This window comes from Stegostoma tigrinum, chromosome 4 (assembly GCF_030684315.1).
Source record: "Stegostoma tigrinum isolate sSteTig4 chromosome 4, sSteTig4.hap1, whole genome shotgun sequence".
Lineage (NCBI taxonomy): Eukaryota > Metazoa > Chordata > Chondrichthyes > Orectolobiformes > Stegostomatidae > Stegostoma > Stegostoma tigrinum.
In genome coordinates this window covers 48312041-48328434 of record NC_081357.1, presented here as the reverse complement: position 1 = coordinate 48328434, position 16394 = coordinate 48312041, and the positions used below count along the sequence as shown (strand labels likewise).

The following is a 16394-nucleotide window of genomic DNA, read 5'->3' as shown; positions in this document are numbered from 1 at the left end:
GTTAATTATTTTAGTTTTAAATAATTCTAAAACTCCGGCTGTATTGAATACATACTTTAAATTCAAGAAAATAAAACTGATCCTATTTTTTTTTAGTCATTTTTGTCAATAAAATCTCTTGTGAACCAGCACTTATTCTTCCCCAAGTGAGGCAGGTAGTTAGTTCTGCAGTTTTGGTTTGTTTTCAGGCCATGAAAATCCTTAATTCTGTCTCTGCTGTAATGTGTTAGGAAAATAGAATATGGGAGAGAGTGGGAAGGCTGCTTTTTTAAAATCCAAGTTGGTGAACTGGCAGGACGAGTGGTGAGGGTATATCTTTTAGGGGCAAAGGGTGGGACTTTGGGAACATTTGAGCCAAGTAAAGATTATGTATCTGTTTGTGTGCCTCCATTTACCCCTCAAGTCCATCCATGGCCCATCTCACCCACCTCCCTATGGTGCCTGGTCCCTCTTTTGCTCCAAAAGGTTTGTCTCTGGTATCTGCGATCCTACTTAGTGGGCTTTCTAGCTTTTTTCCCCAGTTCTCTCTTGCTTGTGATCTCTGTTTTGAAAGTCCAATAATGTCTGATCTTTATATCAAAACTTTCTAAGTTTAGTCATGCATAATCAGACTTTTGAAATTCATACTGACTGTTCAGTCATTTTGATTTCTCCATGTTTGTTTTTTATTGCATCCTTGAGATAAGAATCCATTATAATTTCTACTGGACAGTTGTATTTCCTTTTTTAAAAAAATATGGGAAGAGCATTAGCTGCCTAGTGGCCCTCTTTCAATTTTTGTATTTTTTTTGTAATTGTGCCTTTTGAGTTATTTGCTAACTTATTTTAATATGCATTGGTATGATCTACCTGAACCATGAATTTATTTTGGTTTGGCATTGTTGTCTTTTATTCTTTTTCTATTTTGAATGCCATTGGTAACTTGTTAGCCTTCCTGGTAAGTGCAGAGCCAGAAGATTTGCGCAGCATGTTTTTTTGCTGCTTTTTTAAAAAATCCTCTTGGATCCAAACAGTCTTAATAAGGAAAGTAATTAACAAAGCACATCGGAGTAGACATACAGTATGAATAATGAATTAATGTCACCTTTTGATACTACAGCCTTCCCAGCTCAATAACAGATGTGTTCAAAAATCTGGAATCTCTTTAACCACTTGTACTGACATAAAGTTGCATTTCAGTGTAGAGAAACAAAACAGGCTATATTTCGAATAGCCTGTTAAAGAAAATGTTTGATAAGCTGATAGGCATGTATGTTGGCTATATACTCAGTAACTTAGCCACAAAGCAGAAAATCATCTTATTCAGACATTCCAGGGAAACAGCTGGCTGAAGACTTATTTCTAAAATTTGGATTTACCTGATTATAAAATCACATACAATAACCACAACTGCTGACGCTGGTCACAGTTCGAAAATTTGGACGGACTGACCAGTTCTATATACAGGGCAAACACTCTTTTTTTTTTCTTTCCTTTCCACGGCATTCGGGAGAAACACAATCTTTGTTGTCTGGAATTATTTTGCTGTCTCCTGTTTTTGGTCATTTAAAGCCAGATGTTCAGAATTCTATTGAATGGTATTCTCATAGATTTATTTTGTGTTGACACTAATAATTTGTAAACGTAGCTTGCTTACTTAACACTGGCATGTTTTAACCAGACTAAATATCCTCTTAACTAACTGCTTAATTGTTTGTGTGCATTTGCAGAGTTGAGAATCCAGGCATTTTTCAAAATAAAAGTCGCTATTACATATGCAGCATGTTTGAGCCGTCTATTACAATTCTATCACTTAACAGCAACATATGATTGCGATTTGAATGTTAGTATTGCTTTTACTTTGTTAATCTGGACCCCTTAATACTGAAAGGAGCTGACCTAGCTTTTCCTTTTTTAATATAAAAAAATTTGCATGGAAATATAGTAGATGATAACATAGCTAACAAGTGGCTGTCTAGGCTCTGATGTTTGGCTGGTTAAGCAACATTCTCGAAATACATTATCGGCCCCTTCATTTTTCAACCATTACCTTCATCAAACACTGTTTGATTTGGTACTATATTCACACATCATGCATGTGTTTCCACATCAACCTGCAGAATCATCTCCTTACTGTATACCACTCTGCTGTATCTGTCCTGCCAGTGGGGCAGGCCATGTATGGTGATGGTGATGTTTGGTACCTTGTCTGAAAGGTATGACTCTCAGGTTGGTGCGTCACTAGTCTGTGAGACAGCCTTCCCAAAGTTGGCTGTAGCCACTAGCTATTAGTAAGGATGACTTTGCAGGGTCAACAAGGTTTTTTCTGCTTTTTTTGTCTTTTCTGGTGCCTAGGTCAAATCAGGGTGATCTGTCCTGTTTCATTTCTTTTGAGATTTTGCGGTGACTGATATGACTAAATGGTCTGTCAGGACATTTCAGAGAGCAGTTGAGAGGCAACCACATTACTGTGGGTCTGGAGTCATATGTCGGCCAGACTGTGCAAATATGGCAGATTTCCTGTCCTGATGGACATTCGGGAGTCAGATGGGTTTTTCTGGTGATTGGCAATGGTTTCGAGGTCACCAGTGGAGTTGTAGAGTCAGTCATACAGCGTGGAAACAGACTGGCCCAATTCATCCATGCTGACCAGACATCTGTATCTGAACTAGTGTTTGCCAGCATTTGGTCCGTATCCCTCTAAACCCTTCTTATTCATATACCCATATACACATCAAGACGCTAGAGGTGTTGTAATTGTACCCATCTCCACCACTTCCTGTGGCACTTCATTCCGTACGCACACTGCCTTCTTTAAGATGTTACCCCTCAGGTCCTTTTTCAGATCTTTCCCCTCTCGCCTTAAGCTTATGCCCTCTAGTTTTAGACTTGGCTATTCAAGCAAAATTGTCTTGGGTCATTCAGCCTATCCACACCACTCGTGATATTGTAAACCTCTGTAAGGTCACCTCTCAGCCTCTGACGCTCCTGGGGGAGAAAGTCCCAGCCTATTTTGCCTCTCCCTGTAACTTGAACGCTCCAGTCCTGACAACATCTTGTCAATCTATTCTGAACCCTTCCAAGTTCAACAACAGCCTTCCAATGGGAAGAGGACCAGAATTGTACACGGTATGCTAAAAGTGGGCTCACCAATGTTCTGTACAACCGCAGTGTGATGTCCCAATTTCTATACTCTATGTACTGATCAATAATGGCAAGCATACCAAGCATCACTTTCACCACCCTGTCTCCTTGTGACTCCACTTTCAAGGGACGATACACCTGCACTGCTGGATCACTTTGGCAATATTCCCTGGGCTCCACCATTAACTGTACATGCTGATTGTCCTTGACTTGTGAAGTGATGAAGGCCATAGGTTTGAGAGGTGCTTTTGATGAAGCCTTAGCAAGATGCAGTAGTGTATCCAGTGGATGGTAGACATTATAGCCACAGTATACAGGTAGTGAAAAGAATGAATATTGAAGTGGAGAGGATGCTAACCAAACAGATCAGCTGGTTACCGAGCTTCTTGAGTGTTGTTGGAGCCACTTTGATCCAGGCAAGTGCACAACATTCCATCGCGTTCACGCCTGTGCTGTGTCGATGGTGGACCAGCTGTGGGAAACCAGGATGTGAGGCAGTTGCTGTAGAGAACCTGGCTTGTGGTCTGTTCATGCAGCCAAAGTGTTTGTGGCTGGTGCAGTTGAATTTCTGGAAATCTTCCCCCCCCCCCCCCCCCCGTTTTCCTTCTCAAAATCAACTAACTTTTCTTGGAGAAAATTATCTCCATGGTCTATGGAACGCCATATGCCACTAAATCACTCCACTATATATGCTACATACTTTCCAATAAGATGGTATAGGAAATATCTTATCTTGAACAAAGCAAGTTGGGGTGAGAAAATGGAGAAAGGGATGATTTATAGCCAAAATAAAATGGTAATGAACAGATGAGGGCTGTTTATTAGTAGCTGGTAGTGTTCAGATTCTTGTGGAATTTGACACTTGAAAATTTTTAAAAACTTTATACTTAATACTTTAGTCACAGCTGCCTAGCTGTCAGGTGAAAAGGGATGTGGTTAACAACAGAATGGGAACTGAAATCAAAGCTAAACCACACAGCACGGCATAGAGTTCAAGGCTACAATACAGAATATAGCAGTTACACTGGAAGATAGCACAATGGCTCAGCAGTTAGTACTGCTGCCTCAGAGTGCCAGGGAGCTCGGTGACGGTCTGTATGGAGTTTGCACGTTGTCATCATGTTGGTGTAGGTTTCCTCCAGGCGGCCTGCTTTCCTCCAAAGATGTGCAGGTTAGGTGTATTGGCTGGGCTAAATTGCCCACGGTGTCCTGGGATGTGTAAATTAGATGGATTGGCCATGGGAATTCCAGTGTTACAGGGTAGAAAGCGTGAGTCTGGGTGGGATGACTCAAACTGGGTCTCTGGAACGTTAGCTGAGTTCCTGAACTTATTATCTGAAAATAACACCATTAGGCTGGTGCTTACTGGACACCTCACTATCAGTCACTAAAGACTGAAGTGTAAACCCCAACTCCTAGAACTTCCAAGATGCAGTCTGGCCTCTTCACCTTTGCCAAATCAGCCTCCCATTGTTTTGCATTTGATCAGAAGCTCAAAAGCCATGGAAGCTGCTGTGAGTACGGAATACTCACATGGTTGTTCAGAAGTGTTGGCCTAGGATCTGTGGCTGTGGTTGGACAATGGATCATGGGGTGTGTGCAGGTATTTTTCCTGATGCGCAACCAGGCATGCGCACAGCTTACAGGGAATGCTGATTCCTAATGAACGACTACCAAATATTGCAGGATATTTTCCAGCCTCACAAGATAGGTTTATAGGTTCACTGTCAAATTCTTTAAAGTTTTCCAGGTCATGTAGGGTATGAGTGGAATTCTGGGCTCAAAAATTTAACTGACCTCTGACAAATGCCTTGAATTTTTAAAGGAGTTTCAAAGCATCTTCAGCAATTCTGGTGAATAAGTATTGTTGACAGTTTTCACTTTGCTAGCCATTTTTAGGTGTCCTTTGCATAATTACAAGCATCATGTCCATACATTGACTACTGGAGAGTAAATACTCAATTATTAGTAAATGTAACTTTTTTTGTAAGAATAAAATAGCAAAGCAGGAATATCAAAACATTATTTTATGTAAAAACGCTTCTCTAAAAGGAATAATTAAGATTGAGAAAGCTGAGTAACACGGGCAGTCTCGCGTGTCAGCAGTACCATGGATCATAACTTTGGATCTTGCTGTGGTTCAAATCTGCAACAGTACAAGTTGTTTCTGGACCAGGACTCCAATGATAGTGATCAAAGACCACAGCATGAGGGGTTGTTCCTGGTTTGCGGAGTCTGAAGGGGTATGCAACTGGACTTCAAATATGCCAGGAGCAGCAGGAATGTTGGAAGCTCTCGGCAGTGCAAATCACTTGTGCCTCCTGCTGCATGATTCCCCCGAAGCAAGACAACCATTGCTCAACAAAGCACCAGGTGAAAATGAGAAAATTCTGCCCACTGTATTCACCTAATTAGTCAAACAACACAAGATGTTAAATGATGTATTAGCTTCTGTAAAGAAATACAAATTGTACTCTGCAAAAGTAACAGGTAATAATGTATTATTAACGCCAACAGTTTCTGCAGTTTGAAAATCGAAACTACCCTTTAGGGTAATGCATGATGAATTAACACAACTTTTTTTTATTCATGGGCCAACTTGACTTGTAGCACAAATCAGGTTTCTAGTTTTCTTTTAGTTCCTCTGTCAGTACAGAGCACCATTCCTCATGGCACAAATTGAGAAATATAACTCCGCCCAAAGAAATGTCAGTCTTAATTGCACAATATTGTACAGCTCTGTAAAATACAGCATTCTTTATTCTCCTTTTAATGTATAACAGTATAACTGATAAGTGTGCTCTGGCAGTGAGCTACTGCAAGGATCAGTGCTTTGGCTCCAGTTAATCACAATCTACCAATGTCTTGGATGTGGAGACCAAATAAAACACCCAAAAAAACTTTTGGTTAATGACAACAATAGGTAAGCAGTAAGGAAGACGAAAGATGGCTTCAAGGATTTGAACAAGCTAAATCGGCAAGACAGCTGCAGATGGAATATAGCGTGAATAAGTGAGAGGTTATCCACTTTGTTAGGGGAAAATACAGAAATGCAAAGCCCCTCTTTAAAAAATGAAGGGATGGGAGTGTTGATGTCTGAAGAGAACTGTTTGTCCTTGCTAATGAGTTGTTAAAAGTTAGCATCCAGGTGTAGCAAGTGATTTAGGAGGACAGATGGAATGTTTGCAAGCCTTACTAGAAGATATAAATGCTGGAGTAAAGATGCTGTGCACAGGTTTTAGAGTATTGGTGTACGGCTTTGGTTTCCTTAACTAAGGAAGGATGTGCCATGCTTGAGATGAAATGCAATGGAGACTAATCTCTGGGAGGGTGAAACTGTGCTTTGAGATTGAGGAAACTGGCCCTGTATTTGCTCAAATTTTGAAGATTGAGAGGTAATTGCATTGAAATTTACAGAATTATTGTAGTACAGATTATAATGGCAAGGTCAACACAGTAAGGATGTTTTTACAGGCTAGATTTGAGAGTACCACAATTAGTGGTAGGTCACTTCAGACAGATGAGGGTGGTAGATAGGAAGATTGCAGAGGGGAGATGGCGCAGAGATAGATAATCAGCTATGATCTAGAATTGCAGAACAGAATAAATGGTCTACTCCTTTAAATCTCCACATTCCTGTGTTTCTAATTTTACTATAAATCCAGAAGCTGAAATTGGTTGTTCCAAGTTCCAGTATCCTGGAATTACCATCAAGAATAAAATTTCTATTTGGATTTTTCTTTTGATCTTTGTGCGAAGTTTTGGATGATTACAGTTGACAAAAGACTGGGAAATCCATGATAACATTTGTTAAAGTCTATAACCATAAAATATAAAGTATAAAAATACTGCAGGATATTGTAACTGCAACATAATTTAAATCATACCAGACATTTAGAGGATCTGCCAAAACTAGCTATCACTTCCTTCTATTGCATGAATAATCAGCCAATAATTTGGTACGTAGGAGTGTGGCTTGCAGCTTTTCTGGATGCCACGTTAGATAAAACACCAAAATGAAAACTTCAGTAGACATTCAACAACATCGGAAGCAAGAATATAAAAAAAACAAAATGTTGGAAATTCTCAGCAGGTCTGGCAGAATCTGTGGAAAGTGGAAGAGGTAACATTTCAAGTTAGTAACGCTGCCAGGACTCAGTGCTTCTGGAAAAAACAGAACAGTCATCAGCCAGGTGCTGGTAGACCTGCATTTTGAGCATTGTTTTTGTTTTGGTTAGCAGCAGCTTAGCTTTGGGTGAGCACTTTAATTCAGGAGAGTTAGAAGAAGCTGAAGGGAAGAAAGGACACTACCATAACAAGCTGCAGAGATGTCCTTTAGCTGAGGCAACTAATCTACAACAACAGCAACCGTCTACCTATTTGCCAGGGTATGTCTCCAACCTGTGGAGGCTGCTTCCTCCCCTGCTCGATTTACCACTGATTTTTGGTCTTGCTGGAACTCCTCCTTGCCATATTCTGTTAAGGTGCTAAGGATAAACATCCCCTAGACACCTCTGAAATTCAGATCTTTTGCCCATGTTAGAACGAAGGCTGTAGTGAGATCAGGAGCTGAGCAGGTTATTACCGAGTTGGCGCTGTTTGATAGCACTGTTGATGACATCTTCCATCACTTTACTGATGTTTGAAGTAAACTGATGGGGTTGTACCTGGGCAGGTTAGATGTGTTGCTGTTTGTGTAGAGGAGATACCTGGGCCAGAGATGCTAGTGTTGTAACCCTACTGGAACAGCTTTGGGTAGCGGCAAGTTCTGGAGTGTAAGTCCTCGCTATCATGACTATAATGTTGTCAAAGTCCATAGCATTTGCAGTATCCATTGCCTCCAGCTGCCCCTTGATATCTTGTGGACAGAATTGGCTGAAGACTGCAATCTGTGATGATGGGTGTCGTTGGCTAAAAATTGTCACAGGTGCTTCAGTCTTGTCTTTTGCTCTGATGTGCTGGGCTATGCCATTATTGAGAATGGGCATGTTTTTGAAGCCTCATTCAACAGTGTGTTAATTGTCCACCACCATTCATGACTGGATGTAGCAGGGCTGCAGAGGCAAGAGTTGATGACTTGGTTGCTTAAATTAATCACCTAATTCTATCTGTCACTTGCTGCTTATGCTGTTTGTTTGGCATGCAAATAGTTGGATTCTCCAGCATCTGCAGTTCCCATTATCACTGGTAGCTTCACCAGGTTGCCACCACATTTTTTAGGTGTGCCTGGTATGCTCCTGGCATGTCCTCCTGCACACTCCTTTGAACCAGGGTTGAACCCCTGCCTTGGTAGGACCAGTACATAGGGGGATATGCAACACCACAAATTTGTAGAATGGGTTGCAATTTAGCTGTTGCTGATGGCCCAAAGCACGTTATGGATACGTGGTCGGAGCTGCCAGATCTGTTCAATGTATGTCCCACAAACAGTGCCACACTACAGGATACATAATACCTAACCTGATAGTGATCACAACCATTGTATTTTGTTGTAAACACACCATGCCCTTTAGGGGGGGAAAAAACTGACATCTCTGCTTTTGTGGAAGTCTGACCAGGTAGAGATCCAGAGCAAACAACTTGATTCTCAGCTGCCATCTGACACACAGCCCTAGCAAGCCAATCATTTGAATTAGCAATTAGGGATGAGTCATAAATACTGGCCCAGCCACTATGCGCACATGTGAATGAGTTGAAAATGCGTGAAGCGTTTGGTCTCTGCAAGGACTGCACTGGTTCTTCTGACTGATACTTTTATGGACTGATGCATCTGTCTCTTTCTTGAGCCTTTGACCACAGCAGAAGAACTTGGAGGGAAGCTGCCTTTGGTGCTGTAAATACTCAGGCCTAGCACAGCTACCTGATTTTAAGTGAGGTGTTTTTACACAAAGGTGATGTTTCCCTCCTGTTGTACAGATTGCAACCCACTATTACTGTGGCTAATTTAGATTTTTTTTGTTTTGGCACAAATCCATCTCTTAGATCAGATTTGGTTTGGAGTAAACTCTAGCATCTCACACCTAGAGTTTTAAATGGCAAAGCAAGATTGCTGAGATTGTTGTTCAGACTTAAAAGGTGACATTACAAGAAGGACAGGGGCAAAATTCTCTTCACCCTGCTTTAGAGGGTTTCAAAAGAGCCGCAATGAAGTTGCAGTTTAGTGTTTGTCAGGATTAAAACAGGGAATAAAAATTTGAATTTCTTAAGACTAACATTAATAGGTTGTTCAAAAAAACTGAAGTATATAAATATTTTGCAAGAAGTTGACTATTTTCTCACTGTCCTGCAGTGTAGAATAAGAACATATTTAAATTATTTTGTCCTTTCATCAGTATTAAGAAAAGTAACTGTCTTACCATTGTGTTATGGCAGATTGTGGGTGGACTAATTTTTTTTCATTCATGTTTAGTTAACAGTCTTAATGATTCCACTTTTATCTGAAACCGGCTTTAAATCAGTAGTGCAATCTGAACTTGCTAATAAAGGATGATTTAAGTTGAGTAGGTAGATTTTTAGTATGCACAGGGAAGTCTCTGGCAATAACAGTGGTGCAGGATACAAAAAAAAATTGAGTTGATCAGAACTAAGCCATGGACAATCTGCTTCTGTGCCTCTGAGTTAGTGTCAGTTACAGTTTGGTAGAAAGCAAAGGAACTGGAACAGCTCCTCAAATGTAATGCTTAAATCTTGACCAGAACTACTCACGCGTCTCGGAGCAAATGCGCGCAACAAGATACCAGAAACCAGGTGAACCCAAGTAATTATTCATCAGGATATGTGGGAGGTCTCCTGATCTGCTCTGGTAAATGAGATGTGTCTAGCTGAACAGGAGTACAAGGCAAGGCCTAGGCTTAATATCAAATCTAAAAGGATCTACCTTTACCTCCAAGTTGAAATAGAATAGCAGCCTAGACTATGTACTGAATCCTAAAATATAGTTAGAGCATACACCTTTATGACTAATGGATGGCTTGGCATTCAGCAGATAACTTGCATTTATGGACTAGTGAAGTGGATAGGGAATTTTATTTTTAACCATAAAAGAATGTGATAAATTTCCAGCCTGGTGTAAAAGAGTTTGACTGGGAAGGTGGAGTATGATTGAAAGGGAGGGTTACTTTTGGTTGTCAATGAGTGTTACGAGTGGCAAGGCACAGTAAGGAAATGATCAGACGAGTGAGTAATTTATGGATTGTTTTTATTTATCATGACTCCAATATTTAAGCTTTTTAGAAGATCACAAGGTTTCTTTACTAGCAACGCTGTACACTCAACTCATAAATCACAAGTTCCTTATTAAAACCCCATAGACCAAAAAACAACAATCCACCCAGAACAAATGTGTTTCTTCAATTTGTGTATTTTTATTCAGTTTTTATAGTTGTTTTCACTTGAGTTCAAACTAGGTACATAATTTTTCAAAGGTTCAAAATGTCATTATGCCTGTATCTTCACCCAAAGCCAAGCTGACTGCAAAAGGACCAGTGTTTTTCATTTAATTGCAAAGCTATTCAGATCACCTTTAGTACAGAGTATTTTTGCAGCAAATACCATTTAATGTTATATTGGGCTACAGAGTGACAAATGGATTTGTCCAATTCTTTCTAGCTGAGTCCAACTGTGATTGCTCCATTCAGAATATCCATTCTATGTAAAATTAACAATTTTCTAAACATATAATATTTGTTGGAGCAAGTTTTCTTTAGTTTATGGCTTTTAAGCCATTGAGACAAAAGTTTCAAAGGACATAGTGTCTTCACCTATGTAATTTTCCTAAGTTCTCCCTATTCCTTATTTTGAAAAGGTATGGATTTGCTCTGCTGTTCAAGCCAGTAGAAGAAAATGAGGAATTACAGAATAATTAGTCAAACAACTTTTAATTAGCCAATAGTTATAGTCCGTAATTAAAAATAACATTACTGAGCATCTTGTTAACTTTCAAATGATCAGAGGACATCAGCAAAGACACACGATAGATTGTGCCTCTCAAACCTGACGTTTTTACGTGTTGAACAAAGAAATGGACAGTGCAATGTCTATGGGTGTTTTTAATATGGGCTCCAGAAGGTGTTCCATAAAGATCCTTATAAGAAGCAACAAGATAAAGTTGAAGGTCATGGAATTGAAGGTAAATTTTCAGAATAGTGTGACAGAGTAGCAGTCCTGAACTGTTAGTTTTAATTGACAGCAAGTAGTGTCCCACAAGACTGGAACTCAACTATTTATTATGTTCCTTAATAGTTCAGATGGCCATATGTCCACACTTACTGATGACCCAAATAATTGTCAGTATTAGAAGCTGTGAAATCTCATAGCACCCACCCAAGGGTTATTGATAGACTGAGTAGACAAAACTGTTGAATCAGTTTCAAAGTTATAAAAACTGAGATTATGGACTTGCAATCTGAAAAGGATCAATAAACTACCTTTTGTGGTGAAAAACTCAGTGGAGGTCAAAGGTACAGAAAAAAAATCAAACGCTTAAAGAATGCTGGCCTTTATATTTAGAGGGCTAAAGAGACAGAACCTAGACAGAACACCAGCAAAACTTGACATTCAATGATTTTACCATCACTGAATCCCCCACTATCCATATCCGGGGGGCGGGGGGGGGGGGGGGGGGGGGGGTTACTGTTGACTGGAAACTGAACTGGACTTGCCATCTAAGTACAGGAGCAGGTCAGAGGGTAGGAATACTATAGTAGTTAACTCAGCTCCTGGCTCCCCAAAGCCTGTCCTGTATCTACAAGAGACAAATTGAGAGTTAGATGGAACTCTCTGCAGCTCAAGCATTGGCGTGCTTGAATGACATCACATCCACAAGCAAGCATTCACTCCCACACCAACACCCCCCCCCCCCAAAAAAAACAACACTTCAGTGGCATTAGTGTGTACTGTTGCATAGATGCATTGTAGAAATTCATCAAGTTCCTGAAGTAGCACCTTTTAAACCCACAACCACTTCTGTCTCGAAGGAAAAAAACCACGTGAGAAACCAGTCACGTGCAAGGTGCTCTACAAGCCCCTCAGCTTTCTGAATGGGGAATATTGATATATTGCCATTCCTTCACTGTTGCTGGGTAAAATCCTCGAAGTTCCTTCCTAAGGGAATTGAGGATCAACTTGCGACATAACAACCGTAGTGGTTCAAGAAGATAGCTGGCCACCGCCTTTTCAGGGGCAAAGAGGGATTGTGCAATAAACCCTGGCCAGCCAGTGACGCTGCTGTCCCATGTGAGACTTTATTTTAAAGAAAACAAACTACAGAAGTGTGTAATCACAGCAAGTTACACTTACACTTTTTCATAAGTTTTTAAAAATATCTAGAAAAAGATGTACAGAAGAAAACCAAAGGAGTCTGAAAGCTGCATAAAAAAGAAATCCTGCGGAAGGTAGCAAATCTTACCCTGCTGTTTAAGAAGACAATGAAAGATAAAACTGGGAACTTCAGTTTAGGGAAAGTAATTGTCAGTAATCAGGGAAGTGCTAGAATCTATTATAAAGGATGACATAAATACACAATAATGGTTGATAATGCTCTGATTGGGCATTGTCAGCATGGATTTGTGAATGGTTGGAGGTTTCTTTTCAAGTTGTTACTAACAACGTTGGGCAGCAGGTCTCCTTTTATCATTATTTTTCAGAAAGTTTATGATAAAGTCCTGATGGGAAATCCTGGTTAGATAAAGGAAAGCACATGGGTTAGGAAGTAGTACTCTTGATGGCTTTGTCTGTTAGCCAAGCAATAATCCCAAGAGTAGGAGTGAACAGTTAACTTGTGTTGGCAGGCTGACTAATGAGGTACCGCAAGCATCAGTATCTGTGGTACCCGACTGTTCACAGCATTCCACCAATGATTTGGAGGTGGCAAACAGTATTATTTCCCAATTTGCAGATGAAGCAGGAATTTGGGTTGAAGCTGTAAAGCAGCTTCAGGAGGATATGGACAGATTTGGTGAATGGACAGAAACATCACAGATGGAATATGTGGAACACTGGTGTTAGCCACTTTTTGGCAGGAGGAAGGGGTGTGCAGATTTCTTAAATGGGAAAACATTGCAAAGTGAAACTGTCCAAAGGAACTTTTCTCCTTGTCAATAAGCCACTGAAAGCTAACGTGCAGCTATAGCAAGCTGTTAGGAAGCTTACAGGAATGTTGGATGATTTTAGTCATGGGAGTAGTAAAAATTTGCTCTCATCTTTATAAGATCTTGGTTAGAATACATCTGGAGTGCTGTGTAGTTTTGGTCCCTCATCAGTGCAATGAAGATTCTCCAGGCTTGTTTCTGGCATGATGGGACTGACCTGTGAGTTAAGATTGGGTAAACTGGGTATGCAGTCTCAAGTTTTGAAGATGATGTGATTGCATTGAAATACTTCATACTTAGAATATTTGAGGGGATAGACAGGGTAGGCACAGGCAAGGTTTTTCCCCTGGTTGAGTCATCTAAAACGACAGGCGAATTTTAAAATAATGGGGATGTCGTTTAGGACTGACGAGCGAAGAATTTTTGCGTGAGGGTTACGAACCCTCAGGGCTCTGGCAGCTCTGCCTTTGACTGTGCTTAAGGCAGAGGTAGATAAGTTTCTGATTACCAGTGGCATACAGGGTTATGCGATAAGGTGAGTAAGATGTGTTGAAGTGTTCAGTCAACCATAATCGTGTTGAATAATAGGGCAGGCTTCATCTGCCGACTGGTCTACTCTTCCTATACTCCTGTGCACATTCAAAAAGGCTTTTTAAATCAGAAATGCCATCTTCAACACAAACAGAAGGTAAGAATTGGGCTATCCTCTTAAACTAATGATACCTTTTGCACTGTTTACTTTAAAGCAAAGACTCAGAGCTGAGTTCAGCACGAGAGAAAAGATGGTCAGGGTTGGAAATTGGGCTTCCTAAAGTGGCTTTGGAAGCACAAAATGTTACAAAACTACAACAGAGTTGAAATTTTACTGAGATAGGGATGGACCAAACAGCTGAAGATCAATCCCAGTATGGTGCAAATTTGCATTGATCATGTTGAGCTTGCATTAAGATGCATGTCAGTTTTCTCCATGCAAGACGTTTATGATCATATGGATAAGTATTCAGCAATTACTGAGAACTGATGCAGTGAAATTTACACCCTTTAATTGGTGGAGTGTATTGACGTTCATCATGTAGAACTGATCTTGATTAAATTACACCAGTCATGTGTTCGTAGCCCCTTTTGGCTGAGGTTGCAACAAAGGACTTTTTTTCCACTGCTCCCCTTGCCTGAAGTGTGGTGACCCTGAGGTTGAGCCCCCATCAGTTCTCTATCTAAAGAGATCAACCCTGTGCTGTGGTAAGACTGTATCGACTTTACTTTCATTTACTATCAACATGAAGGTAGTCATGTTAAAAAAAACTGTGCATCACATTTAAAAAACTGATGCTATTTACAAGACTTAGCTTTTTTTGAAAGTGACTGCTTATGGCTTTGTAACACCAATCAAGCAATTTTATGTTGTGACCTTGACACAGTGATGCTCGCATTGCACACCACTCTTTTGCCTGAAAAAGAAAATAGCATAGCTGCAGTGTTGTAAAGTGAATTCAAACATTTGTTGAAATAGCACTGTGTACTTCTGAGATGATTTTGGAATAGATACATGGAAGCAGGTCTCAATTATGAATGATATTGCAATGCTTCTCAAGAATAGTTTATACAAAGTTCTGCTCACCTGTTTAAAGCGCAAGTTAAAGATTTTTCTAATGTCCGTATAATGCAGTGGCAGTTTGATCTTAATGTAGTGAGATGATTGTCAAGCCACTTTGCAAAACAAAACCGTGCAATGTCTTGATAAGTGTTGCAAAGAAGGAATGAATAAATATAATGCACCAATCAGCAAATATGGTCTGAAAATGCTCACAATCATATGTTTGCATTGATAATGGCATTGCTGTGGCAATTCTGAGATGATGTTTGACAACAATTAAAACTGCCATTTGCAAAGGCCAAGATGAAAAATCTGACAATTCGGTATCTCCATGTTATTGGATTGAAGTAGTTCAGATTCTGTCTGGAGCAGTGTTGTTGACACTGCTGCAATCCTTCAATCTGTTTAACTGCTGGGTAACCACCTGGAAAGCAGATTTCCAGAAGAGGAATTTAAAGTGGCATGCATTTGATCAGGATGCAGCCACCAAGACTGATACTTTTCCAAACCTGGTAAGTGTTGTAATTGGTGTTGAAATACTGCACTCTTATGCCAAACCATGGAAGTGTGGGCACAAATATATTCTGACTTTAAATTTGTTGTTGTGGAGATAGTCCAGGTGAATTCTATTCAGACAGTCAGTGATTTGCTGAATTTTCCCCCTTTTTAAAGAAGGCCAGTTTTGTGCATTCTTTTTGACATTGTACAACATTCCAGGCATGAAGTGCTGACTGAGAGTGTGGATTTAGCCTCGTGAACTCCAAACTGAAGTCTAAGCCCAGAAATAAATCAATTTGGCAAGTTTATCTGACCTAAGTCATACAAAATGTCTACCTGGACACATTTATAATCACTGGGCAGTAAACACAGACTGGTGTGCCAAGCTGCCTACAAAAGAATGAAGAAATTTCATGTCACCTTTTAGTCATTCATCGTACTTGGTATACATCGTGCCATCACTAAATGAGTCCCCAGAAGACTGAATTGAGCAGTGAATTTTGTTTATTTTAGAGGTAAAATACTGGTAACTGTAAAATGACATAAATATTTGAATTTTTAATACTTGTTAAAGCAGTTTTCTTTTGCAATGTTTGTCTTCCTCTAAATGGATGCTGTGGTTTAAATATGCTCCCTGATTACTCAGTTCACGTGGCACCCCCAAAAATCCGGGAGAAAATTTGGCGAGACCACAGTGAAGTTGTAAAATCATGTAGAGCCAGATTCTTCGATGCTTCATGAGTTCATTTACTGGTGAAGATTTGTTTTTGAAGACTGCCATGACTTTCTAAAGCTGGCAACAAATGGATCTTTCCACCATTGTTAATTCATCTCTGCTCAAGAAAAATGTGTAAGTGAATATGAATGGTGCCTGGGCCCTGAAGCAGCTAATTACATGGCACTATATATTGAATTGGTATGTTTTCATAGGTCAATACAATCAACACTTGTTTCTGTTGAACAAATACCAGACGCTGGTTTGGAACGTATTAATAGAAATTACAAATTAAATTGAGCCTTGTCTAGTTGTGCTTAGCACAGATACAGCTCGGACTATGGCATCCTAATGGCTTTGTGATCTGTGCACGTGT

At 40.0% G+C, this 16394-nt stretch overlaps 1 protein-coding gene across 5 annotated transcripts in view; it reads left to right on the top strand.

The window, feature by feature from the left end:
- Positions 1-16394, top strand: part of me1 (malic enzyme 1, NADP(+)-dependent, cytosolic) — a 393143-nt gene that overhangs the window by 154384 nt on the left and 222365 nt on the right. The window lies entirely within an intron of this gene.